We start from the raw sequence: 18748 nt of genomic DNA on the forward strand, positions 1-18748 counted from the left end.
AGTTCAGTGAAATCTTTAAAAAACCATTTAGCATTGCCATTCCATAAAACATCTTTGTTTTCTTGAATAGCCACAGTGTTGATAATGCTTTGAATAGTAGGCTGTATGTTTGAAGGGAAATGCCAAGCATCATTCCAGAAAAAATCTTTAACGAGAGCATCATCCATACCCGGCAGATGGAAAGTTTCCCCCACAGATTTTCCATTAAGCCACGGGTCCCAGAGGAAAGAAATGTTACTATGATTGGAAACAGGGAAAAGTAACAGCCTTTTTATTTCTGAGAAGGTCTCAATAATGCGGTGCCAGATTTTTGAAGCAGTAGGAGTTGGGTGTTTCAGGGGGGAGATATGTTTGGCTTTGAACCAACGGCTAAGAAGATTTGGATTGTTGTAAAACCTGCCGAGAATGGAACAAAAAACTCCAAAATAAAGAGCGTCAATGGAGGGAATGCCAAGGCCCCCAGCAGCTTTTGGAGTAATAACTTTAGACCAAGGAATGAGATGCAGCTTCCTCTCCACCAAATTGTTATGAAATAAGAACTTAGAGCAAAGTTTGTTGATGGTATCACAGCAACTTTTAGGAATGATGGATCCTCTAATCCAATAAGCAATGGAGTTAATGATGGTAAATTTGAGAAATTGAACCCTACCTGCAAAAGAAAGAAACTTGTTTTTCCAACCAGCAAGTAGAGCGTATATTTTGCTTAGTAGTGGTTGGAAGTGAGTAACTTTAAGTCTTTTCGGAGAAATGGGAATTCCAAGATAAGTGAGGTAAAGATTGATGTTGTGAATGCCAAGTTCCTCACAAATGATTTGATTGCAAGGGTCATTATGAGAAAAAATGATAGCACTCTTGCTAGAATTGATGAGCAGACCCGAGCAAGAGGCAAATTTTTCCAAACAGGTTTTGAGATTTTTGGCATTTTCTGTACTAGATTCCCCCATCACCAATAAGTCATCAGCATACATCAAGTGATTGATGTAGAAGTTTTTGTAGCAGATACCCTTGAAGTTGTGAGCAGAAGCATGATCAGTAATGATATTGGAAAGACCATCCATGGCAATACAAAATAGTAGAGGAGACAAAGGACAACCTTGTCTGAGACCCGAGCTAGAGTTGAAAAAGCCTTCGAGAGATCCATTTAAACAAATGGAAAAATGAACATCGGTAATGCAACCTTTAATCCAAGTGACAAAACTTTCAGGAAAACCTTTTTGTAATAGTCTTTCAATGATAAAATGTCTAGAAATAGTGTCAAAAGCCTTTCTGACATCCAATTTAGCACAAAACATTCTGTTGTTGCCTTTAAAATCTCTAAGTAATTCGGCAACTAAGAGGATGTTGTCGGTGGAGCATCTATTAGCTATGAAACCAGATTGACTTTCATGGATAATGTATGGAAGCACTTCTTTGAGTCTGTTGGCTAAGACCTTAGCAACAATTTTATATAGAACATTGCAAAGAGAAGGTCTATAGTCACTTATGTTGGAAGCATGGGAGCTCTTAGGAATTAAGGTAATAGCCGTTGCCTTAACCCCTTTCGGGAGAGAGCCCGAAGAAAAGAAACTGCCAACAGCATTGTAGACTTGCAAACCAATAATATGCCATGTCTTCCTATAGAAAGCATAAGAGAACCCATCAGGTCCAGGAGCTGTGTTTTCATTACCATCAAAAACCGCCTTCCTAACTTCATCCAGAGTTAAAGGAGAAATCAGGTTATTGCTCATATGTGGAGGAAGAAGCTTGCTTTGAGGGATATCCAGAGGGAGTTGAAGAGGTTGAAGAGGGGTATTAAATAATCCCTCAAAGTGTTTAATGACAGCAGAGGAGATGTCATTAAAATTAGTGAAATGACCATCAGAAGTGTGGATCTCCTTAATGTTGTTCTTATTGTTTCTGCTTCTAATATGGGCAAATAAAAATCCAAGGTCATCTTCCCCTTTAGTGAGCCACGACACTTTAGCTCTTTGAGCTAACCAAGAAGTCCAATGATTTTGAAAGGTTGCAAGCTTCTCATTAATATTCTTCAAATTCTGATTTAGAACCAAATCAAGAGGTTGGGTTTGTAGTTGCTCCAAACATTGTTTTTGCTTGCTTTTAATTTCCAATAAAGCATTAGAAAGATAAGAAGAGGATGCCCAATTTCTATTTTTTAAAGACCTCTTAAGAGTTTGTAAGCTGTGGGCAAAAGAAGCCATGGGGCTTCTAGCAGTTCTGGATGAGAAAGCAGAAAAAACATCATCCCAATATCCCTCCAAATTTATCCAATAATTTTTGAACATAAATCTGACCGATAAAGCTTTTTCATGAGACGAATTGAAAATAATAGGGGAGTGATCAGAACCTAGATGAGATTCCACGCTATAATAAGCATTAGGAAAAACATCCAATAATGCATTGTTCACCAGAACTCTGTCCAACTTGATGTGGATGGGGTTATCCACTCTTTGATTGTACCAAGTATAGTGTAGACCCGTGGAAGAAAGATCTTGCACCCCGCAATTAAAAATGAAACTATTAAGTTCACCCAACCTACTATAAGAAGAAGCATTGCCACCAGCTTTATCAGTTTCATATCTGTATTTTCTTCTTGTCCTTCCTAGACTTAGCTTTCTCCTCACCTTTTTCCTTTTCTTTGCTTGAATGATCTTGAAGTGTAGGGCAATCGGCTTTCACATGTCCAGGTTTTCTGCATTCAAAACAAACAACATCAGAAGATCCTTTAATATGTTTATGATCCTTACCTTTTCTCCAATTTTGATGATGCTTTTGTTTCTTCCTTAGAAAGCTTTTGAATTGCCTTGTGATGAAGGCAATTTCATCGCTTTCAGACCGGAAGATTCAGAAACCGATTTGTGCGCCTTCAGTGCGATTGTTTTCTCCTTTTTCTTCTCACCTGTATCAAGATTTCTTTGATTCACCCCTTGCTCGTAAGCAATGAGTGAGCCAAGTAAGTTATCAATGGAATAGGTATTCAAATCCTTAGATTCAATGATTGCAGTGATTTTAGCATCATAAGATGAAGGCAAGCATCTCAAAATCTTGTTAACTTTTTCATAGTTTGAAAGTTCTTTTCCTAGTGTATATAATGAAGTAACTATCTGAGTAAACCTAGTGTACATGTCAGAAATCGATTCATGAGGTTTCATACAAAAAAGTTCGTAGTCATGCAAGAGAATGTTCAAACGGGATTGTTTAACTTCATTAGTACCTTCATAGGTGATGCATAATTTATCCCAAATCTCTTTACCAATTTTGCAAGTTGAAACACGCATGTAATCCTCAGATTTTAAAGCACAGAAAAAACATTTCAAACTTTTCGCATTTAATTGAGCTAAATCACGTTCATCGAAAGTCCATTCAGTAAAAGCAACTTCAATTTTAACACCATTAATTTCACGAGAAGGTGGAGAATAACCTTCTTGAATAAGCATCAACATGCGATAATCAGTAGATTATAAAAACGTAGACATGCGGGTTTTACAAAAATCAAAAGGTAGGTTATCGAACAGGGGAGGTCGGATAATAGAATACCCTTCCGTAGTGTTACGATTCCCAATGTTAGCCATGGATCAAATTCAAAAAGTTTTCAAACTTAAATTTTCGAATCCCGCTCTGATACCACTTGAAAGTTCGTTAGGAATGTTAAGCCCTATAGAACTGGCCCAAGCTAACCAAGAGGGGGGGGGGTGAATTGGTATTTTAAAAACTCTTTTCACAAAGAATAAAAGTTGCATAAACCAAATCACACCACAAAAAAATAAATGCGAAATTAAAAGTGCAGAAGTAAGAAAAAAAATACAGAGATTTAAAGTGGTTCGGTCGACTCGACCTACGTCCACTCCTTGGAGGCTCCCTCAAAGTATTGCACTACAAAACGTGACTCTCCTTTAGCCCCCACGGACGAGAAAATCCATACGAAGAACAAGCAGAGCGATCCGTGAAGCAAACCTTGTGAATCCCCTCACAAGATCCTCTCTCTCTCCCTCTCTCTCTTTCTCTCCTCAAGGCCTTCTCAGGTCAAGGCAGCAGCCAAAGGTCTTGAAAAATGTTGAACATGAGCTCTTAAATAGAAGAGCTTCAAAGGAGCTCATAAATTGCAAGTAGCCGACTTTATCGTCTAGGCTGATATGGACATCGGCCTGGATGATCAGTACAAACTCAGAAGATCGGCCAGAGCATCGCCCTGGATACACTCCTAGAAGATTGAATTTTGGCTTGATCGTCCCGGCCGATCTCGCGATCGTCCTGGCCGATCAGTTCAAATCAGAGGCAAATCGTCCTGAGCATCGCCCTGTTTTTGAGCTGGCCGATATTTATCGTCCTGAAGTAACTTAAGGTTTTTGACTATATCGTCCTGCGATCGTCCAGGACGATATGATCGTATCAATTATCCTTAATTACTCCCTTGATTTCCTGATCAATTAAGGCATAATCTGAGAATTTGGTCCAGACCGATCCGGGGATTGTCCTGGCCGATAATTTAAAAATACAGTATACCTTAATTGTCTAAGGTGGCTACTTCTTTCTATTTTGAGCTTATCGTCCTGGCATATACACGTATCGTCCAGGCCGATATGTTAATGACGGCTGCCTTAATTAAGAATCCTTATTTAGACTTTCTGTTTTAAACTGATCGTCTAGGACGATATTAATATCGTCCTGGCCGATGTGAGCAAAAACAGAAATTCTAAGTCTCTCAAGTGTGTGTGTAGGGTTACTTAACATCAGTCTCTTTGATCATTACAAGTAGACTCAAAAGTAAAAAAAACAAAAGTACAGACTGACTCAACCCTTCACCTACGTAATCCTGAACTTGGCTTCTTCTTGATCGTCCGATCTTCGATTCCTGAAAAGTTAGAAGCAACAAGCAGTCCAAGAGAAACAGTTTTTGTCAATCATCAAAACATAAGCCATGAAAAATATATTTGCAACTGGTTTTTCCCCCTTTATAGTGGTTTCCACATTAAAACGCTGGTATCTATTATGAACACTACTCCCTCTCTCTTATCTGTGTACGTGGTGGATCTTCGTACAATGCTAAGATGTTAAACTTCATGTTTCTCTACCGCTGTGAATACTCCAGGACACAGTAATTTGAATTATTTCAAGTTTCCAAATCACATGAAAATTCCCCAAAGGCTGTGAAAAATATTTTCAGACTTATAGAGCTTCGACGTTTGAAAATAGAGGGCAAGTGATACATCCTCAAGAAATTATCTTTATTGAGCATGAATCTCAAGGCAAAATCAAGTTGGAAACTTCTAAGATTAAAATTGGGATCACCCAAACTTTGATTTCAACAAACTTATAATCACACTAAATGTCTCAGAAATACAAACCCAATGACATCTGATTAAACCCAATTTGAGCACGAATGGGTCCAAATCAAGGACCTAAAGCGTTGTTAAAAGGTTCAAACTATAATTTGGGTTACAAAAAGATTTTCAAATGTGACATGCTTATAAGTGAATTGAGCGGCTCGATGAGACAAATCCAACGAGCCTAAGATCATTAAATTTTGACATCACTAAGACATTCAAATGTCCACCAAATGGTCCACAATCAAGGGATTCAACATCGTGAAAGTGCTCAGATGACACTAGAAAGTGCTCTGAAATCACTTGAAAGTTCGTTAGGGATGATAAGCCATATAGGACTGGCCCAAGGCTAAATAAAGAGAGTGGTGAATTGGCAAAGAAGAAACTTTAAGCAAAGCACAAACCAAAATCACCATAAATAAAACAAATGCGGAAGCAAATAATAAGAAAGAACACACCAGACTTATAGTGGTTCGATCAAATCTTGACCTATGTCCACTCCTTGGAGGCACCCTCCAAGTATTGCACTAAAATAAGTGTCTCTCCTTTAGCCCCCAGAGCTAGGCGGAGAAGCCCTTAAAAAATTACTTCTACCTTCCCCAGTGCGGCGGAGTTGTCGGGTCCTTTGACACCAAAGTGAACTTCTTCTTTGGTGAACTTCCCTCGAGACAAGCCTTGAATCTATCGGTATTAAGATGCAATCCTGTCGGAGCAACCGTGTGGAATCCCCCTCCACACTCCCTTGAGTCCCCCCTCACAGGATCTTCTCCCTCTCTCAGACTTCACAAGTTCCTCACTCCCTTTCAAGCTTTCTCTTCAAATTTCCCCCACAAGAACGAAGCTACAATGGCTGCCAGAGACACTCACAAAGTGTCATGTCATAGCTTAAATAGAAGATCTAAAAACGAGCTCATTAATGCAAGTTGCCGACTTTATCGTCCAGGATGATAGACATATCGTCCTTGCTGATTAGTTCAAATATGAAGAAAATCATTCTGAATATCTCCTAGAAATGAAGCTGGCCGATGTCTAATCGGCCCGTACGATCTTGCGATCGGCCCAGACGAAATCACCATTAATTGCTTTCCTTAATTACCAGAGAAATTTTGAAAAATTGCCTTGGATCGTCCTAGCCGATAATTTATAGTCCAGGCCGATCCACCAGGCCGATGTCCAAAATAAGTAATTACTAAATAGATCTGGCGGCAGAAACTTTTTGAATTTAATCTTCCCCGTTGAGGGGGGACTCAAGGGAGTGTGGAGGGGGATTCCACACGGTTGCTCCGGCAGGCTTGTATCTTAATACCGTCAGATTCAAGGCTTGTCTCGAGGGAAGTTCACCAAAGAAAAAGTTCACTTTGGTGTCAAAAGACCTGGCAACTCCTCCGCACCGAGAAAGGTGGAAGTGATTTCGTAAGGGCTTCTCCTCCTAACTGTGGGGGCTAAAGGAGAGACACTTGTTTAGTGCAATACTTGGAGGGTGCCTCCAAGGAGTGGACGTAGGTCAAGGCTTGACCGAACCACTATAAATCCGGTGTGTTCTTTCTTATTATTTGCTTCCGCATTTAATTTCCGCATTTGTTTTATTTGTGGTGATTTTGGTTTGTACTTTGCTTAAAGTTTCTTCTTTACCAATTCACCACTATCTTTATTTAACCTTGGGCCAGTTCTATAAGGCGTAATATCCCTAATAAACTTTCAAGTGATTTCAGAGCACTTTCTAGTGTCATCTGAGCACTTTCAAGTGGTATCAGAGTGGGATTCATAAAATAAGTTTTTAAAAGCTTTTGAATTTTTCGATCTATGGCTAATCGTAATGTTGCGGACGGTTACTCAATCACTAGACCTCCTTTATTTGAAAATATGTCATTTGATTTTTGGAAAACTCGCATGTCTATTTTCTTGCAATCCATTTATTTTTGAATGTGACATATGAATTTAACTGGTTATTCATCAGCGTCACGTATTGTTAATGGAATTAAAACTGATATTCCTTTTAATCAATGGAATAGGGAAAAACAAGTAAATGCTCAATTGAAAGCAAAATCTTTAAACTACTTTTTATGTACTTTAAATTATGAAGATTTTATGTTAGTATCCACGTGCACTACTGGTAAGGAAGTTTGGGATAAACTGCACACCATATACGAAGGCACTAGTAAAATCAAGCAATCCATGTTGAATATGTTAATGCGTGATTTTGAACTGTTTTTCATGAAACCTTTTGAAATGATCTTAGACATATATACCAGGTTCATTCAAATTGTAACATCATTGCAAGCCTTAGGAAAAGAATTTTTAAATTTTGAAAAAGTTAACAAAATTCTTCATTGTCTACTGGATAAGTTCAATGCTAAAGTAGTTGCTATTTGTGAATCAAAAGATTTGAATGAATATTCTATTGATAATTTGATTGGCTCACTTATTGCCTACGAGCAAAGTTTGGGTCAAAGACTTTTGGATGCAGGTGAAACGATTATTTTAAAAGCTGAAGATACAGAAAGAGATAGCTTAGTTGGTGATGAATGCAATGACTTGTCAAGCAAATCACAAAACTCACCAAAGCATAAGCAAAAGTGGAAAAAGATAAAAATGGTAAGGATTTTCATATTCCTTCTGACGTTATTTGCTTTCGATATAGGAAACCTAAACATATGAAAAATCAGTGCCCTAATTTAAAAGTTCTTCCTACGAAAGAAAAGGACAAGGTGAAGCAAAATTTAAATTAGGGAAATAATGAAAGGCAAAAAAATATCATGGGCAGATATGGTTTCTGAAGCATCGGACCAGGAGAGAGATAATGGTTAAAAGTCTTTCGTGTTTTTGTGTTATGTTTTTGTTTTTATATTTTTCATTTTTATTTTATTTATTCTTTGAAATTTTCGTTTTCGTGAAAGTTTTTTCTCTGATCAACATACACATTCACTTTTCTAAAAATGAAAAATCTACTTCCTATTTTTCTTGAAATCTTTGATAAGTTGTGTTTGACTTCTCTAAAATAGTCAAAGGAAGGAAACTCGTGTTTTTGATTCTCAATCTCTATTTCTTAAAAGAGATTATTCTACTTTTGATTTAAAATCTTTTTCATCTTTTAAATTGTTTTTTGAAACTAAATTTTATATCTCCTTACATTTTATTTATCGCATAGGGATCTTTTGCAAGTTGTTGAATCTAACTCATAATTTTTTTAATCAAGAATTCGCTTTATCAATAGGATGAGTTTACTTTTATTTTTTAAGATTTAAAAAAGGTAGCATATTAAAAAAAATTGTTCAATGATGCTAAAAATAAAAGATACACAATGACGTCAAATTAAAAAATATATACAAAAGTGAATCAAAAATCAAAAGATGCGCAAAGAGCGCCATTCAAATTGACAAGAGGCATAAAATGAGCCCACAAAATTTAATGCTTATCATTCTTGTACTTCATAAAAGCTTGAGAAAACCTTTGATACTTTCGATACTTGATTTTGAAAAACATGATTCCTTATTCAATAATTCGTGCATTAATCTTCTATTAGATATATTTTATGAAAGGAGTTTTGAAAAATTAATGTTTCTTTTTCCCATTTTTTCCCTTGATTTGGATATTGAATTAAAAGTTTTTGAGCCTTTAAAAGAACTTGAGTTGGGATTATCAAATTATAAATTTCTAACCTTTTTGGACTATGCATTGTCAATCCAATTCTACTAAATTTTTGATTAAAACCAAGATATAACTTTCTCATTTTAAGAATATTTATTTTTCACTAGATCAGGGAATATTTTTGTCTTTTTGTCGTTTTATTTTTTGTTTGTTTCTCCTCTCTTTTTGATAATGTCAAAGAGGGAGAGCGTATTGTTGAATCTGTATCCTTTGTCTTTTATCTTTCTTTCAAAAAATTAGAAAACAATATTTTTTATCTCCCCTATATTTTTTAAAAAGGGTTTATTCTAGTGAGGGGGAGATTAGGAGAAATTGCTTTTTTTGAAAATTCAAATTGAATTGTTTGCCATCATAAAAAAGAGGGAGATTGTTGCGGATCAATGGTTTATGATTTTGATGATAACAAACATTTTTATTTCTCTACGACTGCCTTATGTACTGACATTTCAGGTTCACACGATTAGACTGCAATTTGGAACTAGCTCAAGATTGGGTAAACTAGGTCTGAGTCAGTTTGTACCTTTTTTTCCTTTCTTGAGTCTATTGTATTGATTGTGGCTCCTGATGCTTTGTAACGTATAAGAGTTTCTGACTATTCTCTAGAGTTTACTGTTTTTGGTAATATCATCCTGGACGATATTTATATCGGCCGGGATGATCTGTTCAAAACTAGAAAACCTAATTAGGGTATCCTCACTAAAGCAATCGTCATTATGCAAAACACAACGTCCTGGACGATTTTGTATCGGCCAGGACGATAGGCTAAATTCAAAAAAAAAAATTGCCGCCAGATCTACTTAGGAAATTCTTATTTTTGGATATTGACCTGGTGGATCAGCCTGGACTATAAAATATCGGCCAGGACGATCCAGGATAATTTTTCCAAAATTTCTCTCGCAATTTTGAAAAGCATTTAATGGTGATTTTGTCCATGCCGATTAGACATCGGACAGCTTCTTTTCAAGATGATATTCAGGATGTTTTTTTCTCATATTTGAACTAATCGGCTAGGACGATAAAGTTGGCAACTTGCATTAATGAGCTCGTTTTTAGCTCTTCTATTTAATTTATGACATGCCACTTTGTAAGTGTCTTCGGCAGCCATTATAGCTTCGTTCTTGCGGGGGAAACTTGAAGAGAAAGCTTGAAAGGGAGTGAGGAACGGGTGAAGTATGAGAGAGGAGAAGATCCTGTGAGGGGGGACTCAAGGGAGTGTGGAGGGGAATTCCACACGATTGCTCCGGCAGACTTGCATCTTAATACCGTCGAATTCAAGGCTTGTCTCGAGGGAAGTTCACCAAAGAAGAAGTTCACTTTGGTGTCAAAGGACCCGACAAATCCGCCGCACCGGGGAAGGTGGAAGTGATTTTGTAAGGGCTTCTCCGCCTAGCTGTGGGGGTTAAAGGAGATACACTTGTTTTAGTGCAATACTTTGAGGGTGCCTCCAAGGAGTGGACGTAGGTCAAGGTTTGACCGAACCACTATAAATCCGGTGTGTTCTTTCTTATTATTTGCTTCCACATTTAATTTTCGCATTTATTTTATTTGTGGTGATTTTGGTTGTACTTTGCTTAAAGTTTCTTTATTACCAATTCACCACTCTCTTTATTTAGCCTTGGGCTAGTTCTATAGGGCTTAACATCCCTAACGAACTTTCAAGTGAACTCAGAGCACTTTATAGTGTCATCTGAGTACTTTCACCCTCTAAGTATTGCACTAAAATAAGTGTCTCTCTTTTAGCCCCCACATCTAAGCGGAGAAGCCCTTACAAAATCACTTTTTGGAGTTGTCAGGTCCTTTGACACTAAAGTGAACTTCTTTTTTGATGAACTTCCCTCGAGAAAAGCCTTGATTCCGACGGTATTAAGATGCAAGCCTGCTGGAGCAACCGTGTGGAATCCCCCTCCACACTCTCTTGAGTCCCCCTGTTGAGTCTAGTGAATAGGTATTTAAAAAATATCACTCTTTTAGATAAATTGAACCGAAATTAAATTTTAATGAATTTTTATAAAAAGTTTTTCAACCACAATTTTTAAACAATAAAAAAATGCAGAAAATAAAAATCAGTGAAATAAACGACACACGATTTATAGTGGTTCAGTCTAAACCAGACCTACATCCACTCCCAAGATGCACCCTCTGAGTATTGCACTAATACCAATAGTATCTCTCCTTTTGCACCCACAGTAAGGCGGTGAAGCCTTTACAAACACTCTTTTTATCACTACCCGATGCGGAAGAGAACCGTCGTCCTTTTACACTTTCCCTAGTGTTGGCAGGGAACTGTCATCCTTTCACACTCTCCTAGTGTGGGCAGAGAACCCTTCATTCTTTCACACTCCCCTAGTGTGGACAGAGGACCCTTCGTCCTTTCACACTCTACTAGTGTGGGCAGAGTACCCATCGTCTGTTCACACTCTCCAAGTGTCAGCAGAGGACAGGATCTCCTTGACAGATCTCTTCACAAGAAATCTAGAAGGAAGAAAGAAAAAGAGTGAAGTAATCTTAATTCACATGTAGGAAATCTTACCTTTGAACACCAAGCGAAGCCTTCACGCTCAGTGGTAGAAATCCTTCTTTGAATGCTCTCTCTCACACTCTCCTTTAATCTTCTTCCAATAGGCATGTAGATCAATGAGCAAAAAGATTGGGTGGTAGTCTAATTTGGACTATATATACAAAAGACAAGAAAAACTGCCCAAAAACTGCAAGTTTTCAATTATGTACGCAGTGGATCATCCCGTACGATCGTGGATCGTCCCGGATGATTTTACTTAAAGTGTCAGAAATGATCCTAATGTATATTGGTACGAACTATGTTCGTACACGCTCATTGTCCCATACGAACTAGGTTCATCCGGTACGAAACGATTATTACATAGGTCGGATCCCAAAATTCTACAGGACGTAACCAACTGAGGTAAGTCGGTTCAGTTCGTCCTGGGACGAACAAGATTCATCCTGGAACGATTTTATACAGAGAGTTTTGTCCAGGGACGAAGGTTCATTTCGTCCTGTACGATTTCAAACAGAGAGTTTCGTCCCGGTACGAACCATGCTTTTTGTCTCGACGAACAGTGTAAGGTGAGAATCTAGAGACGTTCGTCCTAGGACGAATATAAAATTCATCCTGGATGATTAGGACTTAGAAAAATTTTCTACCCGCATGTTCGATCCATTGCTCTTCCTAGGGGTTAATTGACATGATCGTCCCGTACGAACCAGATTCGTCCCGTACGATCAGTTCATAAAAATTTTTCCCCCAAGAGTGTGTATTGTGATTTTTCACTCAATTACAATCATTCCCTCTCATTTCAAAACTTATAATTTATAAATAAATAATTTGAAATCTTTATCACTTGGAGTTGATTTTTCTGAAATATTAGTACACACTAGAGCAAAAGAAAATCTTCCAAAAAGTATTAGGAGATATATAAAATAATAATATTTGAAATCATAAAAATAATACAAGTTACAAGAATGTAAAATATACAAATAGAAACTCTCTCTATAATCTCGCCCTTTTTGATGATGGCAAAATAATTATTTTTTCTAGGATTTTAAATTCTAAGAATCTCTTAAACTCCCACTGAATTGATGAATACATGAAAAATAAGGAGGCATAAATAATTAATAATTTTTTTTTAATTTTATACAAAATACACAACTACAATATTGACAAACATAAAAGGACTATCAAGACTATAAAATCAAAAACAAAACAAACAAAACAAACAAAAATAAAACAAACAAATAATTTCTCCCCCTTTTTGGCAATAGCAAAAAGTGAAGAAGAAAAGAAGACTAGAAATGTAAGTAGAAGTATGAAATTCATTTGATATTTTAATCTTGAAAGTGATTGAAATGAGGTATGCAAATAAAATGAAAATATTAGAAAAATCATAAAATTTCATATAATTTAAGAAGTGATATAACATAGAGAATAAAAAGAATTTATCAAAGGCATGTGTCAATTTAGACATTAAGATAAAGAAAATTATTACACTAAGGATGAATAAAAAATTTTATATTTCAAATTTCAATGTCAATTATAAATAAACATTAGATCAATTTGAATTAAGAGATTAAAAGAGTCTGGAAAGAAGTAATTACCACATGTGACACTTTGCGCATCTTTTTCAATTTTTTATGGCACATTTTTATGCATCTTTTTACTTTAGGCTTATTTTGTGCCTCTTTTTGTCATTGTAATTTTTTTTTGCACAATCCTTTTGATTTTTGTACATTTGTACAATTTTCAAGAGTAATTGAATTCTTTCCAAAATCAATAATCTAAAATTTCAAAATTTTCTAAGTGCATAAATACTAATTGAAAAGAGAAATACAAAATAACAAAACATCTAAATTGTAATAATAATATTAAAGATAATGTAGTCTAAATAAGAGACATGGAATTGTAAATTTTAATAATATCAAGTTATAAGTATCTCTTAAATTTAGAAAAATTATATTTTCTAATGAAATTAATTTTAATTTACAAATTAGAATAAAACACTATTAAGATTAAAAAAAAAATGAATGTCATAAAGTCTAAAACATATTTCTAAAACATTAAACAACAAAATATTGGAATATATATTGATATCGAATGAAGCTATTATAATTTGAAGTTCATGATATCAATAATAACATAACTAAAACAAGGAAAATACAACAAACTAAAGGAAATCACTAACACACGAACTACAACGAAACACTAAACAAACACTACAATCATTCAGATGGACCCTGATCTTGAGGAGGAGGAGGTGGTGTTGTACCAAAGAAGTTGAAGTAACTACTCATCATAAACATGTTAAAATTAATGGCATTTATCTGATCACGTAAATCCCATATCCTGATTATGCTGAATATCTTGCTGCTGCAAATGAGTTTCAATTTGATCAAACCTTTGATCAAAATGAGCCTCTAAATTGTCAAATCTTTGAACCAAATCCTGATAATTTGGTTCAGCAGCATGTGAAGGTTTATCTTCTTCTTCTGTTTCACTCAGAACGACATGAGTTTTGTTGGGCTCGTCCTTATTGAAGATAGCCTTAAATGATGCATCGTTGTAGTAGAGTGGTTCTTCAAAGTCTTGTTCTGAATGAATTAAATCATACTTATTTTTCAAAATATAGGCAATCAGATGTCCTAAGGCTGTGTTCTTCTTTCTTTTATGATCAACATGACCAATTTCAGAGAGACCATAAATGTAGTCAATTAGGAGTTGGGCCTCATCTATAGGTTGTCTTGTCATTATCAAGTAGGTAACATTAGAAAGAAGATGAGTGATGTTGATTCTATCACCATCTTTAGGTATAATGGAAGTTCTTAGTACGTGTTGGATGATACGGGCATCACGCAGTAAAGTTGATACTTTAAGCAAATGATCCTTAACTCTTATTCCTCTAATCACACGATTAACTTCAGTCCAATCAAACCTTGTGGTGGTTAAGGTGTGTGCTCTTAAGCCTTCAGTCCTTAAGTTTAGAAAGATACCAAAGTCAGCCTTGATGATTTCAATTTTCTTTTTGAAAACAAAAGAACTGATAACAGAATGGTCGGAGTTGAATGACAATTTTGCTAAAAAATAGTGAAAGATTTCTCTATTGTAGAAGTGTACTAAAGTGAGGATTACACCAAATTGAGTAGAGGAAAACAAGTGCATTACCTTAAAGGTTAATTGATCCTGTAAGAGAACTCTAGATGGGGTGATTTTCGCAGAGACAAACCTAACAAAGGATTCTTCATTGTCTCTAGAAAGGAAGTTTTCAGATGTATTACTTGGTGGACCCTTAGCCAATAACTTTTGACGCTTGCTAGAACTTGCCATTAAAAGATCTTAAGAAAAGAAAAGTTTGAAAGAGATGTGTGAAAGTGGATGTTCAGTAAAAATTGTCGTTAATTAAAAAAAATGAATGTTCGTACCAAACAAAATTTTTATTCGTCCCGTACGAATTCGATTCATCCCGTACAAAAATATTTTGTATGGACAAACGAATGAGTTTAAAAAATAACGGCTTTTCGTAAACACACAATTTACGAAGCATCCTTTCGTACAGGCTTTTGACCAAAATGATCGTATAGACGAACACGTGTTCGTCCGAACGATTAATGACCATAAATTTACATTTTCACACTCAAAATAAAAACGAATAAAAACAAACAAGACAAACTTAAATACATATCTTTTTAAGAAGAAAAAATCACAAAAATAAACTAAAAAATACAATGAACACAAAACAAAAACAAAATATTAATGTTGCAGAAAACATTTTTATCTAAGCATTTAAATCAATCACTCCAAGCCTAGTTCTTAATGTACTGAAAGTATCAAAGGCTAAAGGTTTTGTAAAAATGTCAGCAAGTTGATTTTCTATTAAAACATGGGTAAGTTCAATTTCTCCCTTAGATACATAATCCCTTATGAAATGATGTCTTATGTCAATGTGTTTGGTTCTTGAATGTTGAATAAAATTTTTTGAAATACAGATAGCACTAGTATTATCACAATAAATTGATATAGTGCCTATAGTTAATCCTAAATCAATCAACTGTTATTTTAACCAAAGTACTTGTGTCACACAACTTCCTAGTGTAATGTATTCTGCTTCTGCAGTAGATAGGGCCACTGAATTTTGTTTTCTACTAGACCATAAAACTAATGAATTTCCAATGAATTGACATGTTCTAGAAGTGCTTTTCCTATCCACCCTACAGCCTGCAAAATCAGAGTCTGAATAACCAATAATTTCAAATGAAGAGCTAAACTTTTGATACCAAATTCCTATGTTCTGAGTTCCTAGTAAGTACTTAAAATCCTTTTCACTGCTATCAAATGTGATTCTTTTGGATCAGATTGAAATCTAGCACACAAGCAAACATTAAACATGATATCTGGTCGGCTAGCAGTCAAGTAAAGTAAAGATCCAATAATTCCTCTAAATTTCTTTTGATCAAAATATTTTCCCTTAAGGTCCTTATCCAACTGAACTGAGGAACTCATTGGTGTACTAACAGGTTTAGCATTGTCCATTTCATATTTTTTGAGGATGTCCTTAACATATTTAGATTGACTAAGAAATATACCTTCCTCAAGTTGCTTACTGCTAAAGCCTAGAAAGTAATTTAAGTCTCTCATTAGACTCATCTCAAATTTACTACTCATTATTTTAGAAAAATCATCACAAAAATTTTTATTTGAAGATCCAAAAATGATATCATCCACATAAATTTGAACAATGAGTATATCCTTTCCAAATTTCTTTAAAAAGAGAGTTGTATCCACACTTCCTTTTTCAAAAGATCTTTCAAGTAGGAAGGTGGTTAACCTCTCATACCAAGCCCTAGGTGCCTGTTTTAATCCATATAATGCCTTTTTCAACTTGAAAACATGATTTGGGTATTTAGAATTTTCAAAACCTGGAGGTTGTTCTACAAAGACATCCTCTTCAATTACCCTATTTAAAAAGACACTTTTCACATCCATTTGAAACAATTTGAAACCTTTAAAACAAGCAAAGGCTAGCAAAACCCTAATTGTTTCAAGTCTAGCTACAGGGGCAAAAGTCTCCTCAAAATCAATTCCTTCAATTTGATTATACCTCTTAGCAACTAATCTAGCCTTATTTCTAATGACTATTCCTGAGTCATTCATTTTATTTTTGAATACCCACTTAGTTCCAACAATACTTTGATCTTTTGGCCTTGAAGTTAATTCCCAAACTTTATTTCTTACAAATTGATTTAACTCTTCTTGCATGGCCAATATTCAAAATTCATCAGAAAGTGCTTGATCAATATTAGTGGGTTCTATAGTTGAAATAAAGGCTGAATGATTGAATTTCTTGTTTAATCAATGCCTAGTTCTATCAATCTCACGAGGTTCACCTATAATCAATTCCCTTAGGTGGTTTTTAGAAAATCTCAAATCTCTAGGCAAAGGGTTTTTTATCTCAAAATTTTCTTCCACATTTTCTTTCAAGTTTATTCTATCAATCTTTTGGGAGTTATCCTCAATCTCATCTTCAATAACATTTGGCTCTTCCAAATTTCCAAATTCATCAAATATAATATGTGTGGTCTCTTCAAAGACCAAAGTTCTTTTGTTGAATATCCTATAAGATTTTCCAACACTTGAACATCCAATAAAAATTCCTTCATCTGATTTTGGATCAAATTTTCCTAAGGCAGATTTTCCATTATTATGAATAAACACCTTGCAACAAAAAACATGCAAATGTGACTGATTAGGTGTTCTCCCTTTTAGCAATTCATATTGTATTTTATTTAAATTGGATCTCACATTCACCATATTCAGAACATAACATGCAGTGCTAACCGCCTCAACCCAAAAATATCTAGGAAGTGAGTATTCTGCCAACATTGCTCGGTCGTCTTCTATTAATATTTTGTTTTCCTTTCGACTACCCCATTTTGCTGAGGGGTTCTAGGTGCAGAAAAATTATGATCAATTCCTTTCTCTTTACAAAATTTTTTAAATCTCTCTTTCTCAAATTCTCCTCCAATATTATTTTGTATAGAAATAATTTCACACCCTAATTTTCTTTGAATCCAAGTCAAAAAATTTTTAAATTCCTCAAATTATTCACTCTTATAAAATAGAAATCTAACCCAAGTGAATCTTGAGTAATCATCCAATATAACAAATTCGTATACCTTCCCTCCTAGACTTACAGTTCCAACTGGTCCAAAAAGATCCATGTGTAAGATTTTCAAAGATTTACTAGTCCTATGATCCTTATTGGACTAAAAATAGGACTTCACTTTCTTACCAAATTGACATGCATCACAAAGGTGGTCCTTATTAAAGTTTAGTTTTGGTATACCTCTCACTAAGTTCTTTTGGGTAATCTTTCTAAGATTTTTCATGCTAGAATGACAAAGTCTCCTATGCCAAAGCCATGACTCATCAGAAGCAATTTTTAAATAAAAGGCAGTAGGAGTATGAATGCAATTTAAATAAGCATATAAATATTGTTTACCCTTTTTCCATTCAACACATCTTTACCATTTATGCTTAATATGCAGCTAGTAGGAAAAAATTTTATATTATAACCCTTATCACATAGCTGACTTATACTTAATAAATTATGCTTTAATCCTTCAACCAATAACACATTATCTATAAAAAAAATTTTCAAGTTTCCAATCATACCTGATCCAACCACCTTCTTTGTGGTATTATCTCCAAATGTAACATTGCCTCCACTCCTAGCTTCTAGCATTATGAATCGAGTAGTATCTCCAGTCATATGCTTTGAACATCTGCTGTCCAGGTACCATACGCTCCCACGAGGTCTTATGTGAGAGCGACCCTATAAAAATATCAAATGTTAGACCTGGGAACCCAAACAAGTTTGGGTTCTCCTTTTAGAAATTTATAATCAGATGCATGTATGATATGTCTAGGTTTATGCATCTTAGGTTTCCACACCAAATCAGATTTTATCTTCAAAGTACAAGTGTGTGCTATATGTACAAATAATCCACAATTATTACATTTGATATTAGGAAAAGTATTCCTAAGTCTTCTACCATTTGTTTATCTTCTAAGGGATTCCATATATTTAGGATAAAATTTAGGATTTGTAAAATCTTCAAGTTTGGGGGGTATCCTATTATCCTCGAGAGCTTTTATTTTCAGCTTATAAAATGAATTCATATCTTCCAAGATTTGATTTGTATAATTGATTCGATATGTTTTGCTCTCTGATTCATCCTTAAATTTTTTAAATTCTTTTTCAAGATCAGCA

This window comes from Dendrobium catenatum, unplaced genomic scaffold, assembly GCF_001605985.2.
Source record: "Dendrobium catenatum unplaced genomic scaffold, ASM160598v2 fragScaff_scaffold_121, whole genome shotgun sequence".
Lineage (NCBI taxonomy): Eukaryota > Viridiplantae > Streptophyta > Magnoliopsida > Asparagales > Orchidaceae > Dendrobium > Dendrobium catenatum.